We start from the raw sequence: 14,218 nt of genomic DNA on the forward strand, positions 1-14,218 counted from the left end.
GCACTACAGCTAGTTTGCATATTTCGTCGGCGACAAAAACTGGGGAAACGACGGAGCGGAAAGAAACCTAATAAACGATCCTGAACGCGACAATTGTCGCACACGAGGACCGTGTCTTCGAGGGTGTACCCGAGGCAGGCAAGGAGGCGAACGATGATTTTCAATTTCATAAACTTCCCTCTCTGCCCCAGTGAACCGAGACGAGAATAATGGGGCGAGCGTTGCCGAGTGTAGGATCATATTCTCGACGCGAGATCCCGCGGTTGAAATATTCAAGGAGGCACGCAACCTGCGCGGCGGATAAATAAAGCAACAGGACAACACGAGGGAGGGAAGAGAGAGAAATATTATTCCGAGATAATTCAGCGGAAAATAAACTTCTTCGCTTTGAATACGAGCCTCGAAGAACATCGCAGAAGGAGAAAACATTTCCCTCGTGCTACGCGAGATTAAGCCCCCTTCGCCCCTCGAGAATAATAGGCCACCCCTGTGCATCCCCTCTCTCTATGAAAGCCTGTTTCACATTTAAATCAAGCCACGTGTCGAGAAATCAATTCGACTCGACGAGATACGGGATCGGCCGCTGTTTTACAATTTAAATACTTCCTGACTCGGGCTGGGGGAAATAAAAAAGCACGCTCGTAAAACGACCATTAGGTTTATTGTCCACCCCCGACAACGAGTCCCGTCAATTTTTCACTCTAGGCCACTTTGCTTCGCGTGTTGCCTGGGAGATTTTTTTCGAGAAGTCTGCGTACGTGATGTTGGCTTATCTGCTCGAGGAGGATACGGGGATTCGCTGTTTTTCTGGATATGATGGAGAGTTGATCGGCCCTAATCTCTTTAAGGGGCGTGAGGGTGGTTCTGTAGGGGATGCTTCCGGGAGAAAGCTTTTTTAGATGAAGATCTAGTTGCTCTGGCTGTTGCACGTCAACTATGATAGAAAGAATTCTTGAAAGAATGATCTTGAGAGTTTTTGTAATTACTCAATTTTATGAGACCTCATTTTCTGAGTTTGAAGAGAGAAAAAGGAAGATTGATATCTTTAGGAGTTGATCGGAGAATTCTGTAGAAATTAGAAAAAAATATATTTTCTATCATTAGAAGAGCTTTATCTCTTAATATCCTAGATTACCCTACAATAGAAAATAACTGATATTATTAACAGAGAACTTTGACACTTTCCTACATGCCTGATATTAACCTAATTACTCCTAGTCTGAAAAATAATATTCCCACATTTTAAATCTACTTTAAATCTCTCTACTATCGCTACTTCTACCTTTCCTCAATCTTCGCCTAAAAAAATCCAATTTCCAGTGAACAAAAAAAATGCAGACCATTTCTCCAAAAAGGAGTCAATGATCCCAGCAATTACAATTAAAAGGTCGAGTAGAGCCAGACCTGGGGGAGTTGTTCGAGTTCATTTCCGTAATTGACGTTGCATAAAGCCAAGAAAGTTACATAACTTCGGCGAGGGCAGCCTAACGAACTCGTGATCGAGAAACGAGACCAAGGAATATTTCTCGTTTCCATTAAGGCCCGGTGTTTCTCCCTGCGAGTCGTGGAACGCACGAAACTACCAACACGAAGCAGACCCATTAAAAACGGACACGAGAACGGGGAGAATACTTCTTTTTTTTTTTTCGTTTCGAGGAAGGAAGGGGGAGGAGAGGAGAAAACGCGAGCACGGTATGAGACAGCGAAATGAAAATCGGCAACAATAAGCCAGCCAATTGAAAGCCATCCAATATGAAGCGGGCGCCGAAACGACTATTGGACTCGTCACGAACAGATCCTCCGTATTCCTTTTGTTCGATCCCCGACTGTCTGCTGCCTTTCCGCCCCTACATTTCTCTCGACGAAAATTCGCGCGCGAGGGACATGGTAATCCTTGAGTCGCGAGACATTTGATGGTTGAACTGCGATGAACTATAGCGAATGATACAGCGAAAGAGTTGAATTCATGCATTATCAAGTTGAAATTCAAAGGAGAATTTTTTGTATCGTTTGTCCTTACGTAGTCTGCATGAAAAGGAAGACAAAACGGAAGAAGAATCATACATTTTGGATGCAACGTTTTGTCGTAAATGAATGTTGAAGTTTCAGCCAGTGAAGTAGCGGAGATTTGCGTCTGGAGGCGGAGCGTTTCCCCTACTCTGTCGTCTGTGGCAGCTGCTATTGAACGAGACTGGTCACGTGTGTCCAGAGAGAACGAAGAGGGGGAAACGATCCGCCTACTAGAAGAAATAATTGCTGGAAAGTTTAACATTCATTAAAGAGGGAACGACATGTCTAAAATTCGTAGTTCCTTTTAAGTTTTTCATCCCTCCATGAAGCAGAGCTACAAAAAAGTTGGAATATAATCTGCATATATTGATCCACGAAACCAGTACCGTCTCTTTTCCCTTAACATAAACTCTGGTATCTTGTAGAGCTGAACAGAATCAAAGCAAACGTAAGAAACTGTGAAATTTCACTCGCGAACAGTCTCGATCGACGTTCTTAGGTCCTCAAGGGGGCGTAAATCGTGTCGAGCCTCGAATTTCATGGAGAAACACGGTTCCAGTCGGTAATTTTCGGGCCCGCGAGCTTTAGAATATTTTTCTATCAAAGCCGAAGGTCTCTTTGCGAGGCTCAGGGTAAGCCGCGAAGAGATTGAGGGTGGCACAGGCGAGGGGGGCGGGGCCGCTTTGAGGCGAGCTTGTCGTTTTTCCAGCCCCCAAACGAAAATGACTCGTTCAGAAGCCGCAGGTATACGTTGTTGCTCGGCCAGCGGAAAAACCATTTTGTTCCCGCGTGTGCTGGCCGTGTCGAACGCAATAACGCTAGATTGATGCTAGAATTTCATGCGAAACTCGACGTTCGTCGCGATGAGCGCATAGTAAATCGGCCAACGCCGATGTGGATCGTCGGACCGTACATAATTTCCCTCGTAATTTAATATTAGTGCAGTGCTACGTGCACTCGCGATACAGTTGCAGGCGATAACGCCGAATGTAGAATTAATTTAAACTGGACCATACGATTACAGGGACGTGCTCGCCGCGCGAACTTAAGAGTCCCGACATAAGCCAGCTGGCTGAATTATTTAATCACAATAGAGAAGGTTGGAATATGAGATGCGGTGGAAATATGAAACATCTAGGATTTGATCTGTAATCTACACGGTATTCCGAAATAGTGCAGAAATTTTAAGGGATGATTGTACGAGTCACAGTAGGAATATAGAATCAAGAATGATTCAATTGCATTTAGGGCTTAGTTTCAAGGTTACCTCAAAGTTCTTCATAAAGTGTGTGGAAGTTGTGACGAACTTGTCTGATTTAGGACTTATTCTACTGCCAGGTGAGACACTGTTCTACTGCCAGTGAAGCCAGTAGAATAAGTCCTAACCCAGACACATCAAAATCAGTAGAATAAGTCCAAAGTCTGACACATACAAATCAGTAAAATAAGTCCCAAGTTCTCTCAAGAATTAATAACCCTGAAATGAAGTCTCCATCACAATTTCGCATACCTTCACTTTCACCTTACTTTAGCACGTAGAATCATCCCTTAAATTTTCTAAACTTGACAACCACCCTGTATACAGAGCTGTAATGAATATTAAAAGGACCGAGCGTCGCTCCTCGAATCCTGAAATTACTATACCAACGCTATAATTAATGAACGCCTGTTGAGCTCCCGCTGCACACAGTCCAAAATTCACCCCTAAAAACGGTTCTAATTAAGCCTCTGTTCGACGAGCGTTCGACGTTTTCACCGCCACGAAATTCCTGAGAACGCCTCGCCTGTCGAAAGCCGAGTCTCGGTAAATAGCGAATCTGGCTAAAACGTTCCAGAAAAAGTTGTTCAGAAGGATGTCAAGGTACTCGCGAACGCGGAAAACGGTGGCGAAATGTCACGCGTCGAACTGGGTCACGGTGCACGCACAGTGGTCGTAAATAACTCCCAATAACGCGATCCGCGAAAAACGACCAGAGAAGAGAGTTCTGCGCCCTCCTCCCGTCGAGGTCCTCGAGGATGAGGCGAAGTCGAGGAAGCAGGAAACACCCGAGGGTTGTCCCTCGAAACAAGGGCTGTCGCGATCCTCCAGCACTCGCGGGGAAGATTTTAATTTACGGCCGTCGACCTATTGGGATTCGTGGCTCGTTAAATATGCAGCGACGGAATATTAATCAGACGTTTCTACCAGGCCTCACTGTCCAGCAATTTGCCGCGGCATGCATCGTGGCCCGTGCAAATTGCCATTGTCTATGGCTGCGCCATGGCGAACTCGTCCCCCGCGGTCGCCTCGGTGATTCTGGAATAATGAGAAGCCAGCGGCTCGCGAAATGGTCGAGCAACGCTCGCCGAGCATCCGCGACATAATTCTTCGGATTTACCTGGGGGCGTCGGGGCTCTGAAGGGGCTTCTCTCGAAGCTAGAAATTCGCGAGGCTCTGCCAGAGGGATCCCCTAAAACCGTAGCGACTCTCGACGGCGGAGTCTGTATTATTCATGGGTGGACTATCTTAATCGCGTCTCGTCGCGAATCCGTGCAGTCTTACGGGCAGGCGTAAGCGGCTTTAACTCATTTGCCGAGGACTTGAAGAACGGGGATGCATCTTAATGGCCCGCTGGCCTGCTACGACCGTCCCGTAAAATAAATACGAGGAGCTTGCAAAGGGAATGAGAAGGTGAAGGACTCTACGCGTTACGACGTTCTATTCCAGTTACTGCTTCAAGGAATTATCCACTACGACTTGATAACGTGTCACGATGCTTCTTACTAGCCTGGCTTTTGGAAGGGTTAAGTGGCTCTCTTCGTGAAACGTTCGTCGTGGACGTAGTAATACGGTCTTTGGAAACACGTTCTATGTTTTTTGGCATTACGCGGTGATACGTTCTTTAGGATCGTATAGCGCCATGTTCTTCGGGAGTAGTACTTTCTTTGAGAGCACGAAGAGTATTACGGTCTCCAGAATCACGTAGTATTACATTTTTTACGAAATGTGTTCCATTTCGTTCACTGAAGGCACGTGGTATTACGTTTTCAGAAATCATGTGCTACTGTATTCTTCAATATCACATAGTAATGAATTCTTGAATATCACATAGCAATAAGTTCTTGAGTATCACTTAATAATACATTTTTTAGAATAAAATACGATATCTTCTGAAACCATCACGATCCAACCATCACGTACTCCGTAACACCACCTTCTTCCATATCATAACATAATTTCACAAAGCAAACAAGCGAAAGGGATATTTTTCTAAAGGCTGATATCGCAGCAGGCAAAAGTATCGTACGATGTATTGTATATGCATTATTCTTTCTGCCAACGTTAAATTCCAGGCAAAACGAATTGGAAGGCACTTTGAAACGTCGAGCCGCTTCACGTCGGGGGCATACGTCGATTCAGGGAATTAACGTTCTTTTGTTACGATCCGAGAATCGCAGCATCAGCTTGCGAAAGGGGACGTGTTCGAAGCGGAGCTTGAACAGCGGCTGCGCGACGCCGTTTCCGCTTCCCGTATCTTTCATGCCCATCGGCGCGATTGGAAATATTGCTTCGACTGCACACCCGACTGGTCTAACGGACGAAATAAAATATCGCGTATCGGATGTGCGCTCTTTCCGAGCCGCCCACGGGATGGAATTATATGCAAATTTCGCGGAACGAGAAACTACGGACGGAACCAAGAAAATTTCGTGTCGGGGAGCTGCGTCGAGTCGGGAAACACGAGAGTTCGTGAAAAGCCTGACAGGGGAAAATAGACGAAATTTTCGACAGACATTTTTCTGGAAATACTAAAGAGGAAACAATTTCTTCCTGTTTCCATGGGACCAATAATTGAAACAACATGCCAGGAGGCTATAGTCTGTAATACAGAAATTCGAAATACAGTGGAACCAGGTTCATAACCTCCGTGAACGAGACCCTTTACTCGTGTTAGCTTGTATCCTATATCAATATTCCACTCACACTCATTCTTTATTACTCTACCTATTTACCTATTCTGAGACGAACGAGTTGGAGAAGGAACACCCTCGAGAATTCCTAGAAGTAGACCCTCGAGATAGTTAGCCAGTTCTGGTCCAGAAGTACGACCAATTAACACAGAATCGCTGTACAATTTCTGAACAGATCAAGGAAAAACAGCTGTTTGTTGCTCCGTGATTTTCGTATTAAATTAATGCTCGTCGATTTTTCGCCGTTTCGAGGGAGGTTATAAAATCGGGCCAGCGGCGTTTCGCTAGTAAATAAGCGGCACGACGATAGAACCGCTCCCGTCGTGCGGCTGGCAGCCTATTAAGCTGACCTGCTTCCCCTTAGGTGAACGCGAGTCACAGCGACGCCGCTGCCTCTTCAAGACCGTTTTCAGACTGGAAGGAAAACTACTCAAAGACGTCTGAAATGAGACGGTACTTTGAAAATGATAGAGGCAAACACCGGCGCGCGCGATTTAAGCGAGGGGGGCGCCTCGCCAACGCGCACCAAGGGAACGACGATGAAACTTTCAAATCGCACGATGTCGAGTGAAAAGGGCCCCTTTTCCCTGCAAACCTTCTGAAACGGCGAGAACCGTCTCGCGAGAAGGAAAAATGATGGACTCGACCTGAAATACCGCTTCGTGCGAAGTAGAAACATAAATAGGAGGAGTCTGTTATTTCAATATGCAAATGTTCGAGTTCTAAAAATAGGCAACTTTGAAATATACACAATTCCTCAGGTACTTCAGATACCCCAGATACACCAGGTACACTGGGGTGAAGTAATGACCATTGATTGGTTCCACCCGAGGGTTTACATGGGGGAGGGGTGGTTGGTGTGGCTTAAATAAATAAATAAATAAAAAAAAATAGATACACCAGGTACACTAACCACCAGATTAGTGATGTAAATATTCAATATTTACATCAAGACAATCCAAATGACCCATTCACTAAAGAACTCCACTAATAAAACCCCCTTATCCAAAACCTGCTCTTCGCCTGGATACAAAGATCCCACAGAAATTGCCACTGCACCTTTATCACCAGTATGCACGAGGAAATGAGCGACGATCGACACGACACAGGCAGAGATCGCCTTTGAGCCCGTGTTCCCTTTGGTGGAGAGCGTTTAGCGACTCGACAAACTGCGATTCATCAGTCAAGGACGAGGCCATGGAAAAGGGTGGCAGAGTATGTCGAGGGTCATTATAATTTCGTCGAGCTCCGCACATCGGCTGCCGGATGTCGCGCCTCGTCGCTGTGGCACGAGCAAACTCGTTAATTGCATCCTATGTGCGTTAATATAACGAAACTGTATCAGCTTCGCGCCGCGGCGTCGCGGATTAAAGACACGACAGGGAAAGAAGGAAAAATTGGACCGCGAAGGGAAGCTACAGTGTCGGACCAGGACCAAGTAATCAACCCTGGGAATCAAAACTTTCGTGGAGGGAGATAAGGAGGCTTGCTCGAGTACGAGGGAGATGGGACTGAAGAGAGAGAAGGAACTCGTGAAGTGAATGGGCGAAGGATTTTGAAGTCTCGTTAGGTCCATTGGAATAAGATTCCTCCCTCGAAATGTGCCTGTGAATGTTAAACAGCGTGAATGGTTCAACAGGGCTCGAATGGTCCCGTTGGACTGATATGGAGACCCCACTTGAGGCTCCCTGCCGAGGCTGTGGACCTCTTCAACGAACTGCGAGGAAGCGTCTGTTCGCGATGATACGTCGAGGAAATGGGAACATTATTGCGATGATGTGAAATGGACTATAAAATAGAGGATGAAGAGAAAAGCAATGGTTTCAAAGCATCTGTGCTAGAATACTCGAGGGAGCTTGAAAGGTAAGTAAAGTTCGATATCATAAACAGTAGTATGTACTATCATTCTTAAATAAACTAATTCTGATTAACATGAAAAAGTATCGTGAAATTAATCTGAACAGTTCACAAGGAACTGAGGAAATAAAATTCAACCACGAAACTCACTCAAATGTGAAATCCTGATCCTCCACCCCGCTTAAGTGATCACGGATGACCTCGAATCGTATTCAATTAACCGGGGAATGGTGTATTCGGTTCTATCGCGATCGATATCGAAACGAGTAGATGTACGATGTATCCAGAGGCGCATGGAAATGGAAAGCAACGTCACGTCGAGCTATAAATTATAACGTCGCGTATATTAGGGCGTCGCGATGCTGTGGCCGCTTCTGTGGCGTTAGAACCGCCAGAGGGACGGGGTATTGCATACATAAATGCATGTCTGCCCTGTTGCAAGACAATGCTCGAGCCTCCGCATCGCATTATGGTTGATTGTGCCGCGAGCTAACCACGCCGGCTGGCGACCCAAGAAAGTCGTGTAATTTCGAGGGGGCGTAATTTAATTACAGGCGTAGCTTACACGTCGAACACGCTTCGAAGCAGAGGTTCCCGGGAACAATCTCGATTTATTAAAACGCGATTGGGTTTGGGAGGGAGGGATCGTTCGACGCCTGTTTTGAGGATACGAACGCTCGGGGGATTAATTACGATGAAATGTGGGATTAAATATCCAAAAATTTGGAATTTATATATCTGAAGGGCTGAATATTCGTGAAGTTTATCACTTTTGATATTCTGAAAGCTTGGGTAGTCTGAGATAGACTGAGATGGTCTGAGAGCTTGGATATTTTAAAAATTTGAATGTTTCAAATTTAAATAAGGACGAATAAAGAATAGTGTAACGATGAAGAACAAACCCCACGCAGTTTCGACTCAGGGGTGAGAAGATTCTAGATTCTAGAGGTTCAGTCCATGAAGTAGGTTCTGAGTGCTTCGAGACCTCAAAGGAGGAATTATCGAAGCAAGTATCGCGACCGACTTAATCTCTATCGAGGGAATACGATCTCTCACTGTTGACTTTTTTCCCTTCTGCAATTAGTTCCTCTGAGCCTGACAACACCCTGTCAGCCTTCAGATAGTTTGTACAATTATGAACGAGGAAGAAGAAGCGCTTGAACAGTTCAAGCTACCTTTCATTGATCTCTCCTCGTGCTCCAGACGACTTCCCTTTCGGTCAAATATTTATACAGAGTGTTAGCTCTGGGGGTGGTACAAGAAGAGTCTATACTAGAAATGTAGAACAACTTCTTTTACATCGCTGATCTTCAAGGAGATTACGGGCACGAGGAGTTTGCCTTGGCCATTCAGACGAATCGAACTTTTACACTAATTATTAAACCATTAACCTCCTACGAATCTGAAACGCTCCTCAAACGTGCGAACCCCTCCCAAATTCATTCGTCATTCCATCTGTTCCACCTTTAATAGACCTCTTCATTAATTTCACCCGTGCCATGGCAAACTATCAAAAGTTCCAAAGAGAGTTACGAAAACTTTGTAATGATATTCACGACGAGTCAGATTACCCTCCAGAACGAATTACTGCCGCCTATCTTAAAATCCTCCCCCCCCAACTAGCCAACTGAATTATCAATTCCTGCAGTCTCCATCGCGCTACTGTTTCTTTGTTCGCAGTAGACACAGGAGAATGTCCACATGAGGAAACATGCTATGGGTAGGGCAAATTTAATTTGCAGGTTCACCTCTCTCGATTGATACGAGTAGCCTGGCGAATTATCGACGTGTGCCACCTTTGAGCTCCAATCGAGATCATGATATGGTGCGTACTGACCCATCAGTGTAGCCAATTAGACGAACACTTCTATGCTGCAATCATCCCTCTGCAAACCCTGACCTCGAACACGTCCACTACTTGCTATGGGTCTCTCGTTCTCGCGTTTGACATGATTCGTGTGAAACTCTCCTCTCAAACAGAAATCTCTGGTTGGTCTTTGACTGAAACCTAGACTGGATTAGAAATTCTTAAAATTCGTCTGATGTTTAAATTATTATTTTTTAGATATTCTAATGTTATTCAAGAGTTCCAGTGTTTTCGGATGAAATATATTTCTCAGCCACTGATAATAAAAATCGAGTCGATATTGACACAGCGATTAATGAAGAGAAGTTCGCCGCATTTCCGTTTTTCTAAACTCTTAAAAAATGATTGCCCCACAGTATTGTCTCCGTGCAATATCGTAGAGTTCAATAGCAAGAATAAGGTGCGCCATTTCGCCAGCCTCGACGCCGTTACAGAATAATGCCGGTCGCTTTATACGCTCTCGCGTGAAATCTATCGCGGCCCTTTAAAGGTTTATTAGCTTGCATAAAATCTTATCGGTCTTTTATACCAGCGGTTAGAGTTACTGCCGAATATCGATTCCTATAGCGTTATCTATGTCGAATGGAGAATAGAGAGCCACTAAAATAACTTTCAGTTCATATTTTTTTGTGTTACAGTTTTGAAATGGAAGTCCGTATTCGTAATTTTTATGAAGTATAAAAGCACTCCAAACATGGAAAAAATTTCAAACATAACTTTGTTACTTATTAACAATAAATAGTGATGTTTATTGACAGTAACCAGTGACCTACTATTTACATGAGTACTATTCGTGTTTCACGAGAAGTCCTCTGGAAGCCATTAGAAACAATGGCTTACAGGGGACTTCTCCTGGAATATGAGTAGTACTTGGACGATGAAATTAAAAATTGAATAAAAAATGAAGTTGATCACTTTGTCCTCTGAGAACCTCTCTTACGAGGTATAATCGTAAAAGGAAATATTATTCGTAATACTGTGAAACTGTCACACACAATTATTTATCTCTCTCATTTCCAGCGTGCTAAAGAAATAACTAGCATAATTCACGATCGCAGAAACGACCTCCAGTAACTACTTAATTTCGTTCCCGCAATGTCTCGCTAAATTCCAAGCCCGTTTCGAAGCGAGTGCTTCATTGAACCGTAACTTTTATCGCATCGTGACGCGTCACCAGTGTGGAATAACTCCCGCGCCCATTCGAGGAAAATCGAACGAGGCTCGAACGCGGCAGCCTGCAGGAAGCAGAGATCTCAGTTGTAAATCAAGCTTCGAAGGGAATCCATTACCATTTAAACGCGACGCGACTGAGCCTTGACCACTTTCGCGACCCCGCTAACCCAAATCGAATCTTAAATTCCCCGCGCCCAGGGAAATCCCAGCGAATTTCGAGCACGTTCGCGAGGCGAATGCAAATCGTCGGCCTCCCTTCCGCAAAAACCGAAGTTCCTTGGGAAACGAGCACCACGGCGAGGGATCGTTCGTCAAACACTCCTGGGGACCCTCGTGCTTGCAATACGCTCAGGATTCGAAACTTTTTCCATCGGACCCTCTTCAACCGACCAACTCAACCGAGATGCCTGAACTTCCTTGCCCAAACAGTGCTTGTCGATTATTTCGCGTGCAAGTTCGTGCTAACGCGACCTCGAGCAAGCAGAGTCAAGATGCTGGAGTATCTGAGGGAAGGACTGGGTGCAGAGTGATTGTTGGCTTTCGTAGGAATTGTGATTTAGGGGTGTCTCTGTTCTCTGAACCCTTCTTCCACTTCTCTCAATATTTCAGAGTGAAGTAGTTTCCTCGAAGATCCTCTAGACTCTAGGGGAAACATCCCCCATGATCCCTAATTATTTTCAACTCGCAGGGGATAGAGAATTCGCTAGAGTTGAAGTGCCAAGGCGATCCACTTTATGGAGCAAGTGTTCACGAAGTCCATTCGCCGACATGTCGCCATGCTCGCGGAATGCGCTAAATCCCGCGCTAATTTGGTTACAGCCGAGAGTCGTGGAACGTTCGAGTCGGTAGCTGGCCAAGTTCTAAGACACGACCACAGCTGCAGGCAAACGAATCGGTTCGTTTGAGGAAAGTAATCGGATGAATCGCTCCGTGGAAACTGGACTGTTGTATCCTCGGCAGATGAAAGCTACTTAAACTTCCAAACAAACACCTGCACTGGCTAGCTGAGATGCAACCGCGCTGCGGTTCTGAAAGGGCCCTGGAAATATTCAGGAAACCTGTCCTGTTTTTAAAGACCTCGTATTCTCTAAAAGCAACGTCTGTCCTGCGGTTTCGATTGGTTTCTACTTTACAAAGGAAACAGTTTAAAGAGCATTTGATGTGGCTCGAATGCTTGCAGCATTTAAAAAGTGGATTCTAACGTGTAATTGATTTTAAATCGTGGACATGTAATGAAACAAAAGTGGAACTAGTTTATATGTATAAGAAGTCTCATGAAATGTAGTACAGCTGAATAAAGAGGAATTTTATTCTTTAAATCAATAGTCATCTATTATTTAATACCTGCACATCACCCACTGATCTACTACAAAGCTGCTAATGACTACTCTATTTAATCAAACTCCTCTTTCTTCGCTTTTGACTATCTCCAGAGTACTAGTTCACAATTTACCTTAAAAAAATTCCTATTCAGTCAAAGCCTCATCCTCCCTCGACTAAAGCCCACCCATTCCCACCAGAAATTCAGCAACGAATGCCTACTCAGCTCTACAAAATTCAAACCAGACCAAACCGTCGAACGTTAAACATTCAAACATTTCAAACAGCCCTAATTTTCAGTGTTCCTAATCAGAGCAACCGTTCCGCCTGCGACTGCTAACCAGAGCGAGAGGGCACTGCGTTGAGTTGAATCGGGACACGTCTCTTGTTTTTTTCTCCCCATCGGATAATCGATGACGAAACAAGGGGGAGGCAAAACCGCCCACGCATCTCGTCTATTACGAAGAACTCGTCTATTGCGAAGAATGATGCGTCGTTCCTGACATTTCACTGGCGAACGAAAAGCTGGGCCGCTTCGAAATCAACGACTTCGGATAAAAGCGTTTTCGGCTGACGCGGGGAAAATGATAGATAGAAAGTCGCGTCTTCGCTTCGTGGGTCTACGTGCACCGACGATTCCGTGAAAAATCGTCCCTCCGCCCTTTGTTCCGAGGGGAAACAAAGGAAGGAGAACCACGTTCGCGCTCTGAATTACCAGCAGGTTCTTAATTGGAGAACAGATGATTAAAAGTGTAATGAGTTGTGAGGTAAACGGTACTTCCTTTCTTAGACTACTGAAGAACCTTTGTGACGTGTGATTTTTGTTTTCATTATCTTGGAGAAAGTGTGGGTGCAGAGTGCTCGTGCACTGGGTGACCCAGTAAGGGTGTCCCGAAAGTGAGGGATGAGTGGTAGATACAGTAGAGTCGATTATCCAAACTGAATACTACTTGATCTTTACTACTCGAATTTTATTGAAAAATTCTGGCCTGTATTTACCTACTTCGAAATTAAAATAAATTTTCTTATCTGGAAGACTCTGTATACCCACTCCCACTGTTCTCCTAAATCTTCCATCGCGGAAAATAATCTCGTCCACCCGATTTTGTTCAAACAGTGGCCAACTCCCGACCAATTCTTCCTCTGGTCTGCCTTGCCTTTGAAGAGCAGGCTTTTTCGCAAAACAACGAGTCAGTCGGAGTTGTGCTATTCTTGCTAGCACACGCAACCAACGAATCGGGAGGGAATCCTTGAGCCTCGCTTCCGTTCGGTCGAAATATTAACGTCCCTGGAGGCAAGGTTACGCGGCGTGGAAAGAAACGGGCTCGCGTGGAAAACAGGGCAATATACAGACCCCTGGCAGTATCGACGCGATATCGTCCAAACTTTTCCCTTACATCACCGGGAGCCCGAGCTCGAAAGCATTCTTGCTCGAGCAGGAAACGTCAGGAAGTTAGCGAGCCACGTGGCGGAAAAACTGTCGCTACAGAGGATTGCTTTTTGGTGCTTCGAAACGCCCCCATTTTCCATGTCGATTCTCCCGTGACGCGATCATTTTTAATACGTTATTTCATGATTTTTACTCGATAAGAGTTTCGATCTGTTAAGAGATGCGAGAAAGTAGAGCATTTGGTACCTTAACATTTAGCATGTTAGAGACGAGGTCACTCGGGAGCCTCAACAAATCGAACTCAAATATTCAAATATTCAAATATTCAAATTTTCAAATTTTCAAATATTCAAATTTTCAAATTTTCAAATATTCAAATTTTCAAATATTCAAAATTTCAAATATTCAAATTTAAAAATATTCAAATTTTCAAATATTCAAATATTCAAATATTCAAATATTCAAATATTCAAATTTTCAAATTTTCAAATTTTCAAATTTTCAAATTTTCAAATATTCAAATATTCAAATATTCAAATATTCAAATTTTCAAATATTCAAATTTTCAAATATTCTAATATTCTAATATCCAAGTATCCAATATATCACAACCCCTCCTTCACTTCTAACATTTCACCCATTTCTGCATA

The 14,218-nt window shown here is 44.3% G+C and overlaps 1 protein-coding gene across 2 annotated transcripts in view; it reads right to left on the reverse strand.

Annotated features, from left to right (window-relative positions):
* The window catches only part of Btk29a (tyrosine-protein kinase Btk29A), a 121,627-nt gene that overhangs the window by 87,476 nt on the left and 19,933 nt on the right, over positions 1–14,218 (reverse strand). The window lies entirely within an intron of this gene.

This window comes from Calliopsis andreniformis, chromosome 1 (assembly GCF_051401765.1).
Source record: "Calliopsis andreniformis isolate RMS-2024a chromosome 1, iyCalAndr_principal, whole genome shotgun sequence".
In the NCBI taxonomy this organism is placed as follows: domain Eukaryota; kingdom Metazoa; phylum Arthropoda; class Insecta; order Hymenoptera; family Andrenidae; genus Calliopsis; species Calliopsis andreniformis.